The sequence below is a fragment of the Podarcis raffonei genome, chromosome 8 (genome assembly GCF_027172205.1).
Source record: "Podarcis raffonei isolate rPodRaf1 chromosome 8, rPodRaf1.pri, whole genome shotgun sequence".
Taxonomy (NCBI): domain Eukaryota; kingdom Metazoa; phylum Chordata; class Lepidosauria; order Squamata; family Lacertidae; genus Podarcis; species Podarcis raffonei.
In genome coordinates this window covers 59,316,028-59,329,307 of record NC_070609.1, presented here as the reverse complement: position 1 = coordinate 59,329,307, position 13,280 = coordinate 59,316,028, and positions in this window count along the sequence as shown.

Here is a 13,280-nt window from a genome sequence, read left to right as displayed (position 1 = left end):
CTGGACCTGACCTTCCCTCCGTTTCCCCACTTTCCGATGGGGGCGTGGTCATCCCTGACTCATCTTCTCTCCCCGCTGGAGGAGAGGCTGGTCCTGACTCATGTGACTCTTCCCCCCCACTGCGCTCTGGTGGGGGAGCTGGTCCTGATCCTCCGCTGCTCCCTTGGGAGTCCCCGCTGGCCCCTTGCTTCTGGTGCGTCCCCCCTGGGACCCCCCTTGTCCTTACCATAGGCGCCCCCTTCTGGGAATCTTCTGATTCGCTGGAGAAGCTCATGGAATCTCTCGGGTCACTGTCATATTCCCCTACGCTCCCCTCGGATTCCTCTCCTCCGCTCTCTATTTGCTCTCTCCCCTGTGCTTCTGCTCCTGAGCCTCTGACAGCCGCAAAAACAAAACCGTAAAATAAATAGCAAAATCAGACAGACCTCAGCGTAACACTCAAATCATCAGCGTAACACTCAGAATGGAAGTGTGGCACTCAAAATGGAAGCATAACACTCAAAACAGAGCATGTTTGGCTTCCAAAAGAAGTTCACAAACCAAACACTTACTTCCGGATTTAAGAAATTTAAATTTTTATAAAGATTCTATAAGGAAAGTAGAAAGCAGCAAGAAATATCAAGTGAAAGTATCGGAGAGGAGATCAGTGTAAATGAAAACATGAGACTTATGGTTTTGTATATATGATTTTATTTTGGAGTTGTCTGCTTATTTTGGAGTTGTTTGCTGTAAAGAATGTGTATTATGTGAATAAAATAATAAAGGATTTGGAGGAAAAAAGTTGTTTGAGTACCAAGGCATTTGAGAACCAAGGTACCACTGTTTTCCATGCCTGACATTCTATAGTGAGCAATAGTTATTAGTAACTTTATTTTGCGGCTCTCTATTCTGCTTTTTTATTGTGTGTTTTTAATATTTGTAAAAAAAAAGTAACTTTTTTTGGAATGTTTGTCATTAGCTGTAGTAAATGGATTGAATCAAATCAATTGGCATATCCATCCATCCCCTCTCCCCCTCCCAGAGGGTCGGTATTGTTAAAAGAAAGAGTTGGCAGCTCTAGGCAGAAGCAAAGAACAGTTTCTATGCTACAGGGATCTGAAGGACCTTTATACATTTTAAGCTAGGAGAAGGAGAGACACAGCAGCAAACCTCAATCATTTGTTCTTCTCCTCTGTTTGCGAAGCATGAATCTCCACCAATTTATATCCAAGCCAGGCTCAGTAGCTGTACAAAATACAAATGCAAGCCAATAAAGTATTCTAATTTTTTAAAAAATAAAAAAGCAAAGCCTTGCAAATAATTCTAATAATACTGTACAAATCTAATTTTATCAAACTCCAAAACCAGCTACAAAGTACGACAACTTCAAAACATATTGGAGCACTATAACTTTTTATAATACACTATAGCAGTTGGAGCACTATAATTTTGTTATAATATATCAGATGGAAAGGTTGTGTTTTTTAAAAAAAAATGAAAGGGGGGAATCAAGTAAGGCAATAAATTTAAGTCATGTTCTGCACAATGAACTCCCTCTCTTTCAAAACAAAACAAAACAAAACAATATGAACTCCTACATGATTTTCAGACCGAATCACTTGGTAGATCCCATTGTGTGGGTGAGAGAGGGCTTTAAACTTTAGCTCCTCCCATTGTGTCCTGACTGGCATCCCCCTTTGGTGCCAGTTGGAGCAATCACCCTGGCTGGCACCAATGGGAGCATTTCTACTCTGCAGAACAATAGGTGCAGGGGCCATGTCCAATCAGGAGCCACAACATGGGCAAAGAGTGAGAGACTCCCACATACCACGATCCCAATCACACAGAAAAAGAGAGAGTGGTTGCAAGGAAGTCAGCTGGAGTCAAGGGCCCTTGGCCAATGCCTGATTTGACCAGTTGTTGCCGCTGCCCATACACACACACATACATTTTGAGAGAGAGAGAGAGAGAGAGAGAGAGAGAGAGAGAGAGATCTATATATTTGCATCTACACAATGGCAAATCACATGGCAAGCACCATGTTTGGCCCCAAGGCCCCTGAAGCTTTGCACTGCAGCAGTTTTCTCTGAAGTTACTCTCCTCCATTCACTCAAGTTATCATTCTCTTCCTCAGCTAAACCAAGCAGCACACATCGATTAAATCTATCATCCCTTAAAGGAGTCCAAGCAAGCTGCTTTCAGCTGATTAAACTGTTCCCCAGCTGTTTCCCATTCTGCTCTCAACATCTAGAATTGTCTCTTTAGTGAAATGATCCATTTGGCTATAATTAGTTCTGTATTTTGAATTTGTCTCCCACCTGTCCCCCACCCTGCCCCCAAATATACCCAAATCTCAACCTTCTTGGGCTGAGTCTCTCCATTAAATAAGTACAATACTTTTGACATGTTGAGTTGCATATGTTTAGGACTCATCTTGCTTCTGTAATTTTAAGTTGTTTAGAACTGTTTTTAATATTGTGTTTTAACCTGCCCTGGGAACTTAGGGTGAAGGGCGAGAAATATATTGTAATAATAATAATAGTCAATTTTGGCCATTTTGGCTGGGGCTTGTGGGAGTCCATCAAAATCTGGGGGAGCCACAGGTTACCCAACCACTGGTCCATGAAAACAACTTTTGCATCCAGCTTGTCACATGGCACAGCTCTCAGCTCTAGGCTTCTGTCTTTCTAACTAACAGATAGTTGAGGGAGGGAGACCAACCCATTTGCTCTCTCATTCAAAGCCACTCCCTTTGTTCCTTTAACAAACTGTGTTTAGCGAGCCATTGCCAGGTTTGCCTGGCTATTCCAGCAATTGAATCTGTGCTGGATGAAGCAGGGCTCAAGCATACAGCCTAACCTCCCCTCCAAAACTTTAAACAATATTGTTGTATGCTGCTTTGATGTTTTATATAAGTGGGTGGTATATGAATGTTTTTAAATAAATCAAACTGTGGCATGGTTCACCCAAAAGGAAGCAGTTTTTAAGTCCCAATGAAAAAGAAGACTATTTGGTCCTTCGAGAAAAAAGAAAAAAGGGCAGTCACCCTTGGAATATAATAAACCTGTGTGTAAATGCCATGGTTTTGTTTCGTTAAAAATAAAAAAATAAAAGAGGAAACAGATGTTGAGAAACAGATTTCCATTTGGTTGATTTCCAACAGCTTATTTGCTCGAGCCAAATGAAAAATTCAAAACAAAATGTTTTCCCATTTTAATGTGCGGGGTGGGGGAAGGAAAGATTGCTTCTCTTTGTTCCACACCCCCTACCCACACCCCAAAACTCATTCCTGTAACAAAATGAAGCAATAGCGGAATTCTGGTTTTGTGAAAAATGTCACACAGTCGAAGGTGTCAGTTAAGACAAATGTGAAAATATTACAGAAAATGTTCTACCTGGTGGGTCGCTGCAAATGTTAATGAGAGCTGCGTCTTTGTGTTCTGTCTCTTAAAGATTTGTCAGAGGCATGTGGGGGGGAAGGATAGCAGAGCAGAAGAGCTTCTCTGCTACATTTTCGCAGAAGCAGAGTGGTCCCTCTTACTGACGCTGCTTTTTAGCTTGAAGAAAGAGGGGTCTCATAAGGGCCAGTCGGGAGTAAAATGAGTGATGGTGGAGAAGACAGATGAAATGGCAGGGAGAGCTAGGGGAACATCAGGCAGCTGGATTTCAAACACCAAGGAACAATAACCAACAAGAGATCCATGAAACAGTTTCCAAGAAACAGGAAGACTTCCCTTCTCAACATCCTTAAATGCAGGGTTGGACACGCATGGTGCTTCTGATGTAAGTTGAACTCTTGGATAGAGTTAGCCTGACCACTGTAGCCCATGCCTAAGTAACCTCAAGACTGGATTGCTGCAATGTGTTCTATGTGGGGCTGCCCTGGGGTCTAGTTCAGAAACTCCAGCAGGTGCAGAAAGAGGCAGCCAGATTGCTGATGGGGCCATCTAGCCAACAACATGTAGCACCGTTTTGTTAAAGCATCTATACCAGCTGCCTATCTACTGCAGAAGCAGGTTCAAGTTCCTTGTGTTAATTGACAAAGCCCTGAACTATTTATGTCCTGGGTACCTCAGCTACCACCCAAACCCTCCACTTTGATTGTGGAGATTATCTTCAGGAGTGTCCATGTTGGCGAAGCTCATTTGACAACAACAAGAAAAGGAGCCGTGTGGAACACTCTGCCAACAGAGATTCAAGAGGTGCCTTCCATTTCAACTTTTGAACATCTGCTGAAAACTTTTCTGTTGCGTCCAGTTTATGCAGGCAATTAAGAATACATATTCCTGCAAAAGCTAGCTGATTTGTCTTAAAGATCTATATTGTTTTTATTGTATGGCTTTGCGTACACTTGTTGTGAACCACTTTGATATTTACCCAATGGGTAAGGGATAACTCTGTTTGCCCCTTTCTCTGTGTCGAATTTCCCATTCTAAGCTCATCACAGCAAGCACCTGTCCTTTTGCACCTTTCTTGAGAACAGCAGTCCCACACCGTGGGCGAAGAACTCAAAAGGCATCAAAAATATTCATGGGGAGAATTCTGAGTGTGGTTTGGGTTTTGTTTTAAAGGGAAGCATGTTATGCACATCAGCAGACGGCAATGATCTTAGACTTTTAATTAGTGTTGAACTGAAAAGATCTCAGCGGAGCTCAATTTGAGGGGTGGTGGTGTAAAAATAGCCCTCTGAAACTACAGGTAATTTTTGAGGGGAGGGTGGATTCAACACAGCCTCAAAGCACATAGCCTGGAGCACCTCAGCCAGACTGTCACAACTGATCACACCCTTCTGAATAACTACGGCAGACTACACACCAGCACCTGTTTTTAAATAGCTCTGAAACTGAATCGTATACGTGGAATCAATACAGGTTCTAAAAATGAAAAATGAACAATGCCCAACCATTGTAATTGTTTCTCCTTGCTAAATCTTTATCAATCTGAAGGGAAAGTGTCAACACTAAAGAAAGTTTCATTTCCAACATTATTTAAGAGCTACAACATCCTCCCAAAAGTAAGGGTAGCTGGGGTGTGAATAAGGGCACTTTTTTAATGAGTTGTTATTTCTTGGCACTACTTCCGTGCCTTAATTTTTTCATGTCCCATTTCATGAAACTGTTTTCTGGCACTGAGGTTAATCTGGATTAAGTGGGTATAGATGTCTTGCAGGTTAGACCAGGCGGGTTGGAAAGCAGGAGGAAGGGGTTCTGCTGCTGCTAGGAAACGTTTCGTTTCCAAAAGCAATACAGTGGTACCTTGGTTTGCAACCATTTTGGATTACGATCATTTTGGATTACAACCATGTCAAACCCGGAAGTGTGTGTCTCTTTTTTTGGATTACAACCCATTTTGGGGGCATTACAAACCTTTTTTTGGGGGGAGGCCCCATTGGCAAAAGCGCACCTTGGGTTACAATCTGTTTTGGTTTACAACCAGACCTCCGGAATGGATTATGGTTGCAAACCAAGGTACCACTGTAGGTACCAAGCTGAAGTAGACAGCTTTCTCAGACCTGAATACCCTTTCCTCTTAACCCATGGGTAGGCAAACTAAGGCCCTGGGGCTGCAGACGGCCCAATCGCCTTCTAAATCTGGCCCGTGGATGGTCCAGGAATCAGCATTTTTACATGAGTAGAAAGTGTCCTTTTATTTAAAATGCATCTCTGGGTTATTTGTGGGGCCTGCCTGGTGTTTTTACGTGAGTAGAATGTGTGCTTTTATTTAAAATGCATCTCTGGGTTATTTGTGGGGCATAGTAATTCGTTTGTGTGTGTTTTTCAAAATATAGTCCGGCCACCCACAAGGTCTGAGGGACAGTGGACTGGCCCCCGCTGAAAAAGTTTGCTGACCCCTGTCTTAACCCATGAGCAGAGTGGGTGATTATCTTTTAGACACTCTTTACACATTGCCAGCAGCCCTTAGATTACTACTTTGAAATATGTTGGATGTGGTATGGACAGCAGGTTCAGGGATTTAGCCCAGTAGCCTCAGCTCTGGAAAAGAGAAGTTCTGGGAATCAGGATGACTAGGTTCTCCACTTTGCTCCTACATAAAATCTACCAGATTACCCGGGCATCTGGTTGGCCACTGTGAAAACAGGATGCTAGATGGGCTATTGGGCTGATCCAGCAAGCTTCTCTTATGTTCTTATGCCAGATGCTGTTGGACTTCAACTCCCACAGTCGGTAGCCTACATGGGCAATGATCAAAGATGATGGGAGTTGTAGTCCAGCGGTACCTGGAAGGCCAAAGTTTCCCTATTCCTGGAGGCACTTAGGACTTCATTCAAGCCAGCAAGCTAGTTCCAAACTAGGCCTACCATAAATGCTTGTTCATTTTGTTTAAAGCAGCATGGGCCGTGTATGAACTGTAGGAAATTCGTGGCAGAATTATTTGAGGAAAATGAAAATTTGGAATGGGAAGAAGGAGGAAGCACACGAGCACGTCATCCCATTAATTCACATCTCATGCTGCGTGTGAGTTTGAGGGCCCGGCACTACATGGCAGATATTTGACAGATAAGCCTATCTAATCACTGAGCACATTAAAGAAGTTTCATCAGCGGTGCCTAAAAATAAGGAATGCTGTACACCCGTTGAGTGGCACAGAAAGCTAATAATCCATCAGGGTGTAAATGACAGATGTATCCTAGGTATCTGCTTCAATCCATACCCAACCTCATTAAAATATCAATTTGCAATTCAGAAACGAAGGGGGGAACTCCAATGTCGCAGTTCTGCTTATGGAACAGCTTTTGATTCAGTAGAGGTGTCTGCCAACATGAGGGAAAGCAAGGCGATTTTCATCTAGTCACCCTTCCCACTGCAGGATCCCCCCGTCGTGCCTCAAAATCTTGTCAAGGGTCAGAGGAGCCTCCAGAACAACATCGAAGGTGACACAGGTAGGCTTGACGAGAAATGTCTCCCCTTCTCTTACTTGAGGGCAGGAGTGAGGGGACTTGAAACTCTCTGAATACTGTTGGACTCCAACTCCCATCAGCCCCAGCCAGGACAGCCATAGTTAGCCATGTTGGGAGTTGTAGTCGAGCAACATCGATGCTCATTGCAGTTTGATTCTGCATTCCCCAGCGGGAGTGACGTTCGAAAAGAGATGTAGGCGGTGGTCCCAGCAGTGGAAGTAGGCGGGTGTTGTGTCAGGGCATGGAACAGGATTGCAATCCCCATTTCCTTCTTTGTTCGCCTGGGGCATGTGCAGGCCTAATCGAGGGGAGGGGTTTTCAAATGCGTATCAAGGAATCACACCTACCCTTTGTGGGAGGCGGGATTCCAGAATCAATCTAGATAGAAAGCAGCCTGTTGAGGAAAAGCATGAACAATTCCAGATTGAGGAAAAAGTATGACTATTCTTATTACCCCACCCTTCATCCTAAGGTCCCAGGGCAGGGTTATATTAAAACACAGTATTAAAAACACTTTAAAACAACTTACAGCTACAGGCAGACTACCACTTGCGTGTGATCAACACATGCACGCATGGCTGACACGTGCACCAATTTTGGCACCCGAAGGGGGTGAAGTGGGAGTGGGACAGGATGGACTTGCCCGCATCCCTCTGGGAACAGAACCCCTGCATAAATGGGGATTCCCTTGTACATTTTTGTGCTACAAACAGGTTAGCCGTAGGATGCCACCTTAAACCAAGTCAGAGTCCTGTCTATACTGGCTGGCAGAGGTGGTCCATGGTTTCAACCAAGGGACATCCCAGCTCTGAGTGGAGATACTGTTGGGAATTGAACTTGGACCTTCCTAAATGCAAGGCATATGCTCTGCCACTGAGCTACAGTGGTACCTCGGGTTACAGATGCTTCAGGTTACAGACTCCACTAACCCAGAAATAGTAACTCGGGTTAAGAACTTTGCTTCAGGATGAGAACAGAAATCGCATGGTGGTGGCATGGCAGGCCCCATTAGCTAAAGTGGTTCTTCAGGTTAAGAACAGTTTCAGGTTAAGAACGGACTTCCGGAACGAATTAAGTTCTTAACCCGAGGTGCCACTGTACACTGCTTTCCCTCTACAGCACGACTAGCTGACTGGGACATTATTTCTCTGGGGTGGAAACGCTCCACAATATTTTTCTGCCACGGCCAAGTATTGCATGCAGATAAGTGAGCAAGGTTTCTCAGTGTTGCACTCACTCAGCATCCATGTTCTGTGGGACCAGCACAGCAGTGCTATGCCGATACACCGAGATTCACGCCAAGAAATTGGTACTTGCCAAGTAAGAAAGAAATAACTTCCACTAATTAGGAGTGAATATGGGGTGGGGGGCCCAGCCAGCTGACAGCACTTTCTTTGCCCTAGAAAAAAAAAATCTTTCCAAACACATGATAATATACTGCTGTTGGCAGGCTGGCTGTATTATAATACTTAATTATCACTTCTGACAAGATAAATCAAGCACATATTTTTAAAATTTCACATAAGCTAGCATGATACTCTGTTTCGCCTCTTTCTTGGCTTGCAAGTGAAAAGGACAGTGGCAAAGTTGAGGCCATTTCAGTATTTAACTTTATATACATATATAGATACAAGAATTATAATCGGCCAGGACCCTAATTCTCGATACCCTACACACCCCCACCCTAGGTAAAACACAATTGGCCCACTAGATGCGGTAGGACTACAACTCCCATCATCCCTTCTTCCATGATGGGAGTTTGAGTCCCTCAGGTCCAAAGGGCCACGGAACCCTCAACTTTGTACGACGCTGTGCTTTAGACTTTAGAGGCCATGTTGGCTTCCCCCACCCCCAAAACGAGATTGGGAGATGTTTATTTAAGAGTAATTCAGCTAATAATCTTTTCTCTTTCCCCAGCACTAACACCCTCCCACTTAAATGTAATTTTGACATCCATTTCTTTTCTGACTAGATAATACTAGATTATAAAATTACAAGGTGGTAGCTTAAACGTATTTAAAAGGAAGTATGCCAGCAGTGCAGAAGAAGAAGAAGAAGAAGAAGAAGAAGAAGAAGAAGAAGAAGAAGAAGAAGAGGAGGAGGAGGAGGAGGAGGAGGAGGAGGAGGAGGGAGGAGGAGGAGGAGGAGGAAGCAGCAGCAGCAGTCAGGCAGAATTAAGGGGAAGAACTTTCAGTGGTATTCATGCTTTATTGAAAGCAGATCCATTGAAATTAATGGGCATGTTAGGTCCATTCATTTCAGCAAGTCTACACCAAGTGAAATTAAGTTGAAAACCACCCTTAGAAATTATAGTGAATATTTTAACACAAGCCTGCCGCTTTATAGACAGATCTCCCAAATCTACACTACTCATTTTGGGGTATGTTCACAATATTGTAAGGGCCAAAATATTAAGTATTGTTGCATCACACCAACATCCAAATCTCTTAAGGAACAACATGCTAAATCATCATGTTAAGGACTAATCTGTGATACTCCAGGTGTTATAAGGCCCTCCCATTAGCCCCAGTCAGCATGATCCAGTTTTACCAGCCAATTTGAAGATAAAGCACTCTGTCTTACACTTTAGATATACTTTCTAAAGAGCATGAAGAGTCCTTCATAGACCAACCAGGTCAGACCAAGTGGGTCAGATGTGTTGTAATATACAGTTACTGACTTACACTCAAACCAAAAAACAAACAAACAATTTTTAAGGAAAATTGTCTATGCCCAATAAATTCTGGACGTATGGCAACCCTATCCCTTTGCGACCTCTCCCTCTTCTCCTGTTTCCTCAAAGACACTGCGGCTCAGTATGGCTCCCAGCTCACGTAGAAAAATCATGTGAATGGAAAATCCTCTCCAAAATGGGAATTCTGCTGCTTTTGCTAATGCAAGGACTGCATGATTCTTTTGTAAGGAAACCAAGTTCTTTCTTTTTAAGCCTTTTGGAATTTTTCTTCTTTATCATTCCTGTCAACAGATGAAGACTTGTTTGCTTTAACTTCTGAAACCCTGTAAAATCTTCACTTATTTGCAAAGCAGTCTGTAATTTATTCTAGCCTAAGTATTTCTCATGGGGAATGTTTGTTTAAAGAAGAATGAGGGCAGGTGTAAAATCTAACAAAGCTTTATTGTGCTTGGTAGCAATCACCACTGTACTAACTCTGCTAGGAGAAAGAATATCTCTTCCAAAACTCTCTAACAGGCTGTGGCCCATTAGCCACCACTGCGTAGACAGCACTAAGCAAGATGGAACCATGATTTGATTTGTCATAAAGGAGCTACTGTATCTGTGATCCTATGTGCAGCAGCTGCTTCCTGTCAGACTACAACCCTAACCCCACAGACCTAGAAGTCATGTTTAGGGTTGTTGGTATCTCAAAGCATGAAGTGTAGGCACCATCATCAAGTCAAGTCCTGCCACTCCATTTTATCATATGTGGTGGGATTGTAAGGTAATTAAAAAATTTTGGGAAATGATTTACAACGAATTGAAGAAAATCTTCCATTTAACATTTGTTTAAAAAGCTGAGGCATTTTTGTTGGCGATTGTAGGGAAAGACCTGCCAAAAAGGTTGAAAAACATCTTCATGTATGCGACAATGGCCGCGAGAGTTCTGGTAGCACAAGGATGGAAGACTGAAGAAACCCCAGCTAAAGAATCATGGCAAGAAAAATTGGTGGACTATGCAGAACTGGCAAAACTGACATATAAGCCACGGGACAAGGAAAACTGTGACTTTAAGGATGAATGGGAACCCTTTACAAAGTATCTGAAGACGCAACAAAGCGAACTGGACTCCTTGGCAGGTTTTGAATAAACATTCACAAACTTTTTATTGATAATAATCAGCTAAATAGTTTGAGGAGCTACACAACTTTGTAGCATGCAGAAAACAGCATTCTTAGAGAAACCAAAGACTGGAACTGAGGGAAGTCGGGGTGGGGGTAGGTTGGGTTTTGTGGGGGGGGAGGGAGGAAAAATGGAGGGGGGACAAGGATGATATGTTTTTGGATTAAATGTCTTGTTATAATTTTGAATAAAAAAAAATTAAAAAAAGAAGTCCTGCCACTCCAAAGGCAGAGGTGGACAAGCTAAGGTCCCAAGGCATGCTCTGAAGGTATATGAGGCCACCCTCTTCCCTTGCTGAAGCTAAGCAGGTCGTGATGTGGTCAGTGCCTGAAGGGGAGACTGCATGATGACCTCATGAACTCCACCTTGGGTTCCATAGGAGCCAACTCCGAGGGATCGTGGGGGCTTTGGCCCCCACAATAAAATATTTAAGGGGGTGGGGCCCCACTAACTTTATGGACATTCCCATGATGTGTGTGCAATTATGTGATCAGTTATGAGGGGCAGGGCTTACTTGGGCCCCCACAATATTTTATTCAGGTTGGCACCCCTGTTGGGTTCCATGGTGGAAGAAAAGTTATATGTGAGAAAATAAATAGCAAGAAACATTGAATTGCAGTATGCCTCACCCAGATGAATGAAAACCTTGAAATGAAAAGTTAGGCATTAGAACTAAGTAGTATTCAAGTTCTCATGAAAAACAGGCTTCAGGCAGCTTTAAGTTTGGCAAACCCAAAGAAACTAATCCATATTAACTCTGAAAACTAGGCAGACTATTTGAAAAGCAGCTGGAACCTTGATGCAAAAGATGTTCAATAGGAACAGTCCCTGTTTTATTTTGGAAACACATCTCTTTTTCTCATTTGAAAAAAGGGGGGGAATGTTCATTTATCTCAGCTTCTTCTTCTCTCTCTCTCTCTCTCTCTCTCCCCCCCCCACCCCCATCTCCCTCTCCAAAAAAAGCTGAATGCACAAGAGTAAACAGCAAGGTGACAATATATTCCAGCATCGATCGCTCTTAACTTGCCTTTTTAATCATTTATCAAAGGGGGGTTTTTTTGAAGAGCAGCTCTGGAGTTATTGATTTGCCACAAAGGACCATTCACAAGCCCCCAAGGCACACAGCTACTTACACGGAGAAAGTATTTTACATTCCACTTTATTGACCGAGATGAAGACATCTAAATATCAGCGCTTAGTTATACGAGCATCTGCGTTGGCAAGAAGTCTTTGGGGAAGAGTAAAGGCATGGTGGGGAAACAGAAGCACAGGCCTTTCTGCTGCCAGAGGAAAAGATGAATTACAGTTCAGCCTGTAAAAATGGTATACTAGTTCATATATAAAAAAGGAGTAATGAGCTATGAACATTATTTCATTAAGAACAAAACTCTGCCTTTTCAGTACACATATCCAGGAACGCTGGATGCTTACACTAAGAAGAGCCTGCAGGATCAGGCCAAGGGACTACCTAATCCAGCATCCTGTTCTCACAGTGGCTACCAAAATACCACAAGCAGAATCTAAGCACACGGGCATTGGTTCAAGGAAAAACAGATAAAAGGAGAATTTCCTCTGATGCTAGGAATCCAATTTGGGGGACAAAAGCTCTGGTGAAAGCACCCCTGAAGGGATTTAAAATCAGCAACATAAAGCAAAGTAAAATGTAGACTGAAAAGCATTTTAAAATGTGCTCCTCCAACTGAGTTCCAAATATGTCCCCTTTAAAAGCTCCTTCCAAAGTTTCCCATTCCCCTAGCATAGAAAAGACCACACTTTGGTAAGTTGAAAAATGTTTGCTTACAAATTTTCTAAAGGTCAGATTCATGTGCTTTTCTTTATATCAGTCAGAAAAGTTGCACAAGCAGTAAAACGTAGCTTAGTTACAAATGAATACAAATTCCAAAACTATTGGTATAAGAAAACATTGCTTTCAGACTCTATTCTTGCCAGAAAGAAAGAAAGAAAGAAAGAAAGAAAGAAAGAAAGAAAGAGAGAGAGAGAGAGAGAGAGAGAGAGAGAGAGAGAGAGAGAGAGAGAGAGAGAGGGACTAAAGTCCTTTGGCTGAGCTGGAGCAACCAGTTCAGACCTCCTCACACTGGATTCTCAGGTAGACTGGGAAGGGAACAAAGACTTGATTACCTATTTCCTCCCAAGGTAAGGAGAAGGGACACAGCTATGTCTGGCAGGACAGCTTATTCTATGGTAGTAACCCTTCCATGCACTAATTAGATTTAAGCATGTTGGCTGTATGAGGCTGGTTATCACACAAGGAGCCCTCTCCCCTCCTGTGGTTTCCAGCAACTTGTATTCAGCAGCATTGCTGTCTCCAACTGTCGAGACAGAGCACAGTCCTCATGGCTAGTGGCCTTGTCCTCCATGAATTTCTCCAATCCTCTTTTAATGCCATCTAAGTTGGTGCCCATCATTACCTCTTGCAGGAATGGAGTTCCATAGATTATGCATGAAGAAGCACATTCATTCGGCTTCACTGGATGTCCTTGATTTCTAGTGTTATGAAGGGAG